The sequence below is a fragment of the Fukomys damarensis genome, unplaced genomic scaffold, assembly GCF_012274545.1.
Source record: "Fukomys damarensis isolate Sample0158 unplaced genomic scaffold, DMR_v1.0_HiC HiC_scaffold_14, whole genome shotgun sequence".
Classification (NCBI taxonomy): Eukaryota; Metazoa; Chordata; class Mammalia; order Rodentia; family Bathyergidae; genus Fukomys; species Fukomys damarensis.
In genome coordinates, this window is record NW_022900926.1 from 21,251,922 (window position 1) to 21,259,100 (window position 7,179).

Consider the following 7,179-nt stretch of genomic DNA (forward strand, 5'->3'; position numbering starts at 1 on the left):
CCCCTTTTTCTCATTTTTATTTTTTGTCCAGACAAGGTCCTGCTCTGTTGCCCGGGCTAGGCTTGAACTGTGGCCTTTCTGCCTCAGCCTCCTGAGAGCTGGGATTCTGAACACCTAGCAAGCACGATGGGTTCCCCCTGGGCAGTGTCCTGGGCACCCAGCAGGAGCGTCCTGGAGCCCACGATGCCTGTGCAGCTGCCCGGCTCTGAGCTGGGGAGGTTGGGCGGCTTCCTGTGAACGCTGTGTTCTGTGATGTCATGGGAGCTCAGCAGGATTTTCCCAAGGGTGGAAGGTTCCCGGGTTCCTGTCAGGGGACCTCCAGGGCAGCAGCCTTTGACCTTGGCAGCCTCGTCGTCTGGAGGATTGGCAGAGTTGGTGGCAGGCTTCGCATCCGGCCCATTGTGGCACAAAAAAGCTGGGTCTGCAGGTCCCCAGCCAAGGGCTGTGACCCGGGGGTCAAGCAGGAGAAGTCAGGGGTGCAAGCTTATTTCTTTTTAGTTTTTGTTTTTTTGAGACAGGCTCTCTCACTAAGTAGTCCAGGCTGACCTGGAACCTGGCATGACCCTCCTGCCTCAGCCTCCCCAACCTGTCGTTTAGAGTGTAGATTTCATAACTTAAAGGTTAAGCAGGGCAAAAAGTGACTTAGTTTCCCTCACGAAACAGAAGGCCTGCTGGGCTCTGCACAGGTCAAGATGGAGTAGGTTGAGAGGCTCTGCAGAATGCTGGCGACACTGTTGAGGGAGCGATTGTTCTCCACAGATCTCTGCTCATTCGAAGCTGCTTTGACCTTGACATCAAAGGGAGAAAAGGTGCTCCAAACTTTACAGCATGAAAGAAATCACCCCCACATTTACGTCATGGGACTACATCAAAGACAGCAATCTCGAACACCTGCTGTTCTCCTACATTGGGGGGGCGGAGACAGGGTCCTGCTATGTAGTTCAGGCTGGCCTTGGACTCACCGCTTACCCCAGGCTGGCCTCGACCCTGTAGTGATCCTCCTGCCTCAGCTTCCCAAGTGCTGGGATCACAGGCCCGCGTCACCACTCCTGCTGCTCTTCCTACTCGTGAGCAGAAATCCTGAGGCACAAACTTCTAACCCTGGCCTGCGTTGGAGCGGCACAGCTGCTGGCTTGGGCAATGGCGCAGATCCCTGCCTCACACAGGGCCCGGGCTTCCCAGTGCAGAGAGGTGAGGCTGGGCCTCAGGACCCAGGTCTTGGGCGCACGCTGGTCTTTGTGCCCCAGAGGAAACGGCCGGGATACAGGCAGCGCTGCCTCTGAAGCCTGAAAGGGGTGAAAGTGCGTCAGGGTGATTTCCACTTCTTACATTCTCCAGCTTCAAAAGCTGTATTTATCTAGGACTTTGTCATTTTTAGTAAAAGCAAGATACAAGGCTTGAGGGTAGCAGGAAACACCTTTTTTTTGGTATGGGCGATAGAACCGAAGACCTTGGTACCGCACTATACCCCCAGCCCTTTTTATTTTTTAATTTTGAAACAGGGTCTCACTAAGTCCCTTGGTTGCCCAAGCGGGGCTGGAGTTTGTGATCCTCCTGCCTCAGCCTCCCTAGTGCTGGGATTACAGGCATGCGCCAACACGGCTGGCTTCAGGCTGTAAATTGAGGATTTACAGGGTGAAGGCCCCTGTCTGCCGTGTCCATGGCTGTGTCTAGATAGAGTACAGTTGTGGATCGAATTCCTTAGTTTCTTTCACTGATCCTTTGGAGGATTTGGGGAACCTTTCCGTTTCCCTGCACAGAGAAGCGTTTTTACTAGGACTCACTTTTCTCAGACATTTAGCTTCTCCAGTGCAAACAGACAAAAAAAAAAAAACCAATTTACAAAAACCTCCAGCCTCGCATGCTGCTTGGAGGAACCCGGGTTTGAGAGAGGCGGTTGTGGGGAAGGAGCCGGGCTTCTCCAGAGGCCTCCTGAGGACAGGGCCCGAGGGCTCGGCGGGTCCCCACCTGGCAGGGCAAGTTCTCTCCAGAACATCTGGGCGCCCTCAATTTCTGGCCTCTTCTCTGCAGACAGAGCCATTATTCTCCTGTGCTTTAACCCACACACTTCACGTTCGCTGATGGCGCAACAAACTCTGTAACTCGGAGCTACAGGCAGGAGTGGCATGGCGGGGCCAGTGGGACTCACCTGAGCTGTGCCCCCAACCCTTTTGTCATTTTTTATTTTGAGACAGGGTCTTGCTGAGTCATGAGATTGCCCGGGTGCTGGGTGTGATGGCCCACACCCATAATCGCAGCATGTGGAGGCTGAGGCAGGAGGATCGCTGTGAGTTCGAGGCCAGCCTGGGCTACACAGTGAGTTTAAGGTCAAGCTAAACTGCATAGGGAAAGCTTATCTAATAAAATAATAATAATAAAATAATAATAATAATTGCCTGGGCTAGGCTTGAATTTGTGATCCTCCTACCTGTCTCCCGGAGTGCTGGGATCACAGTGAATAATCAAACCCTAGCTGTCTGGGTGGGGCTTCTGTGGAGCCAGAAGACTAGGGTGGGGTGGGACGCCGAGGAGGGGAGCGAAACAATGTCAGAGGGGCTCCCTATGACAGACAACAGAGGCTGAAAGGATAACCAGGCCACTCAACCCTCACCCGTGTGGAGTTAGCACTGTGGACCCGAGGGTGCAGAGGTGGCTGTTTACACTGCAGTCTCCACTGAGCTCTCCCAGGATCCCAATCTCTCTCTGAGTGTGAGACAAAGACAGGTGGCTTTGTGGGATTTTAAAATAATTTTTATTAGCTCATGCTTGGAGTGCATCATGATTACATGCATGCAGAGGTGTTGGTACCTGTACTTAACACATCTCAATTTCTTTTTCAGCTCCTTTCCTTTCCTTCCCCTCCACAACTCCCCCCTTTCTTTTCTTTTTTGAGGCAGGTCTCACTATGTAGTCCAGGCCTGCCTCAAACTCCCTAAGTAGCCCAGGTTGGCCTTGAACTCACAGCAATCCTCCTGCCTCAGCCTCCTGAGTGCTGCGAATCTGGGCAGGCGCCACCATGCTGGAGAGCGGAGTTGTGAAGAAGCCCATAGGAAGCCTGATCAAACCCAGGCAACATCCAGCTGCCCAGGGGCACGCTGTGGGACTCCATCAGGCCGGCCTCCGAGTTCGTAGTGGGTTTGGCTCAAAAATATCTTGGGCAGAGATGCCTTCTCATTTTGGAAGTTTAAAGTGATTGAAATACATGAGATTAAACTTTGATTCATCCTTTGAGGATAAAGAGGGGCTCTACCCCCAGCTGTGGCCTAGGACACATTTCCCCCCTCACTGAGTTTATTGGTTCATTCTAGGTATACAGACAGTTACATTCATTACTGGGATCCTGTACCTTCACATGACAGGTCTTGGTTCTCATTTTTTCCCCTTGTCCCTGCCCTCCCTTCACCCTCTCCTCCTCTCCATGTTTATAAAGACTTCGTTTCCATTTTTTCTTTTTCTCCTATTTTTTCTTTTCCCTTCTTTCCTTTCCCCCACCCCTCCCACCTTCCCTACCCCTTTAGTCCTTTCCTTCCTATTTCACAGTATCAATTATACATTTTGATCCTTACTTACACTTTAAGGTTTCCTACCAGAGGAACTATTCAGTAGAGGATACATCTTGCGTGTGGGCCTCGTACAGTCCTGTTGATTTGGGAAGGCCAGAGTCTCCTCAGGAGCAGGTCGCTGTTGTTGTTGTTATTATTATTAATTTTTGTTTGTCTGTTTACTGAGACAGCCTCTCACTATAGCCGAGGCTGGCCTAGAACTCGCATCAGCCCTCCTGCCTCAGCCTCCCAGGAGAGTGCTGGGATCACAGGAGTGTGCCACACCCAGCAGGCGCAGGTCAGAATGGAGAGCCCTTGATCCCACCAGCTCTCCCCAAATTCTGGCTGAGGGGCTGGGCAGGAGGAGCCGGGCAGGGATTCACTCTGGGGAAAGCTCCGTCATGATCTGGAAAACGAGGTGTCTGCATGGGGCTGTGAAAGACCCAGGACTGGAGAGGTTGCCAGCGTGCCTGGCTTCCCCAAGCACCCAGCAGGGCAGAGAAGGGCAGGACGCCGACAGCGACAAGGATGGTGCCAGAGCGCAGGCCTGTGATTCAGCACTGTTTGAGGCTGAGGCAGGAGGGTGGCAAGTTTGAGCTCAGTCTGCACAATTAAAATTGTGACTTAGTGAGATTCAGTCTCAGAAAAACAAAAATACCCCACACAGAGCTTAGCTCAGCAAGAAGGCCCTGGCTTTGAGCGCCAGTCCCACAAATCAGCGACAAAAAGAGGTGGTGATGGAAAGCGATCAGCACGTTTCAAATCCCCAAACCAAAAGCAGCGCCATGAGGAACTGCTGGTCAGGCAAGAGCAGCCCCAGCACTGAAAAGACTGCTGAGGAGAGGTGTCTGAGCTCCGAGGGCACTGCGGGAAGTCACTGCTGCCCTCCGGGTAAGCAAACCTGTGTTTCCACACAGTGTCCACCTTGCCCCAGAAACCACTGCTCCCCTCACCGGATCATGGCATCCTCCAGGAAGGAGAGAGACTTGAGCCCAACACTTAGCTGCATCCTCACCCTCTTTTATTTTAGTGTGACTGGGTCTCTGAGATTCTCCTGCCTCAGCCTCCCGGATACTGGCATTACAGGCCTAGAACTCCAACCCCGGCTTCCAGCAATGTCCTTAAGAAGAACTTATGGCTCACTTCTTGCTCCCCGACTGCTTCTCTTCAACTCTACTGCGTTACAGATCCTTAGTTTCAGCACCTGGGCCTGGGCAGCTATCTGCAGCCTCTGCTGTGGGTCACTGCTCTGTCACGGAAGGGTTGGTGGTCAGGCCTCTGGCTTACTCCTGATCCTCCCAGGAGGTGAGAGAACCAAGGTTGTTGGCCAGACTTTTCTGTCTACCTCTTTTATTTTATTTTTGCTTTTATTTGTTTTGAGACAGGGTCTCATTCAGGCTGGTCTTGAACTATGTATCCCAGGCTGCCCTTGAGCTTGAGGAGATCCTCCTGCCTCAGCCTCCTAAGTGCTGGGACACCTGGCTGTCCAACTCCTCAGCACCTAGATGACCCTGTGTTGGCACGGGCCCTTTTGTGCCTCAGTCCTCTCTGAGAGCCCAGTAGGCATGTTGGGGGCCTCCCTGCGTGGGTCCCCAATTTACCTAACATACATGTGCCAGTTCTCACTGGTCATAGACCCCGCGTCCAACACCTACGTGTAACCCTCAGCCGGGGCAATTGTGCCCTGGATCAGGAAGAGCTGCGGTGCCATGAGGGTCCCCTGAGCTTGTGTTGTGGCACAGAGATGCATCCACCGAGGCCACTGTGGACAGTGAATAGCTGAGCGGCCTTGGCCACGTGGTGATGCGGCTCCTGCGGGCCCTGCCAGGCCTCTGTGCTGCACCTCTGACCACAGGTAACTGTACCTTATGCAGCCTCGTAAGTGTCACATTTTCCACATTTTTGTGCCTTCTGTTGTGATTTTGCCTTATGGTTTCTTTTCATTGGAGGTGGAGTCTTGCTGTGGAGCCCAGGCTGGCCTTGAACTCATGATCCTCCTGCCTCAGCCTCCTGAGCATTGAGATTCCAGATGTGCACCACGCCTGGCACATGCAGCTTACAGATAGCCTCTGTGAGCATCTGTAGTTTGTGCAGACAGCAGCTCCACAAAGAACAGTGCAAGTGGGAGAAGTCACAGCGAATGGCAGTGAGGGCTCCTACACTACCCTCTCTGCCCTGAACCTCCGCTCTCCTTGGTAGAGGAGGGCAGGGTGATTCCTGAATCTGCTTCTTGATTGTCCTTCCTTTTTTTGAGACAGGGTCTTGCTGTGCGCCCCTGGCTGGCCTCAAATTCGAGACAGATTCTGCTGCCTCAGCCTCCTAAGTGCTAAGAACACAGGCCTGGCTCTTCCTTGTTTCAGCTCAGTGGTCTTTCGCGTTTGAGGGTGGCATACGCTGCACAGCCACTGTGGCGACACGGGCCGGGGACAAAGAGACCAGCAGATCCGCTGTGCAGTAGGGGCTGGGAAGGCAAAGCTAAAGTCAGCCCAGCCTGCCTAGCTCCGCCCTCCGTCCCCTTCCCGGGTCAGGAGACTTCCTGCTTTCCTGTCACACGCCGGCCTTCGAGGGCCACTTCCTGTTCACCAGTCCCCTTCTATGAAGCTCTGTGCCGTGACCACGGCCAGGCAGGCCTTGGTGCTGAAAGCGCTGAACCCCGAGGTGCTGGGCAAGTCTGTGAAGCCTCGGGTGCATGCACAGCCGGAAGTGACCTCTCCCCCACCACTTCTTTTGCAGTACTGGGGGTTGAACTCAGGCCCTTTGCACTCAGCTACACCTCAGCCCTACGTATTTGTTTATTTTCATTTCGAGAGAGGATCTTGCTAAGTCACTATGTAGCCCAGGATGGGCTAGAACTTGCAGCAATACTCCTGCCTCAGCCTCCCACAGTGCCAGGATGTCAGGAACATGTTGCTATGCCTGGCATGGACTCCTTCTTTAACAGTCTCCCCAGGCTCCCCGGTACCCGCTCCCTGCTCTAGATGCTCCAGGACAGAGGGAAATGTGATGCCCAGGTGAGGCCACCTGCACTTCCTTGGGACCCTGGTGGAGTTGTGTCCCTCACTGGAACAGCGCTCAGTGGGTGGGGGAGGGGAGCTGTCACTCAAGAGCCCCAACTGGGCGCCCTGCCAAGCTGCAGGTGTTGCTCTGTCTTCTCCCTGCTTGATCTGTCTCTCCTCGCCCAGCTGCTACGCCCTAGTGACCCTGCCACCAAATGCCTCAGAGGGGGACCCTCCCCTCCCTGCCCTTCTACACCAACCCCTCCCTCTTCTCTTTTCTTTTTTCTTTTTTTTCTCTCTCTCTCTCTCTTTCATTTTTGAGATAGGGTCTTACTATGTAGCTTAGGCTGGCCTTGAACTCAGTATATATCCCAGGCTGGCCTTGAACTCTTGGGGATCCTCCTGCCTCAGCCTCTGGAATGGGGCTGTGATTAGAAGCTGTGCCCTCACATGCAGCCAGGTTGTCGACAAGGACCTTCCCAGCCTTCCGGAAGGGTGTGGGCCTTGTGGTGCCCCCCTCACAACCCGAAGTGACCATGGAGCTCTGGGAGTGAAAAGGAAGACTCAGTTGACCTCTCCGGCAGGGCCCAGTGTCCCGGGAAAGGGGCGGACCTGGATTCCCGAGCGCTGGCGTCTGAGAA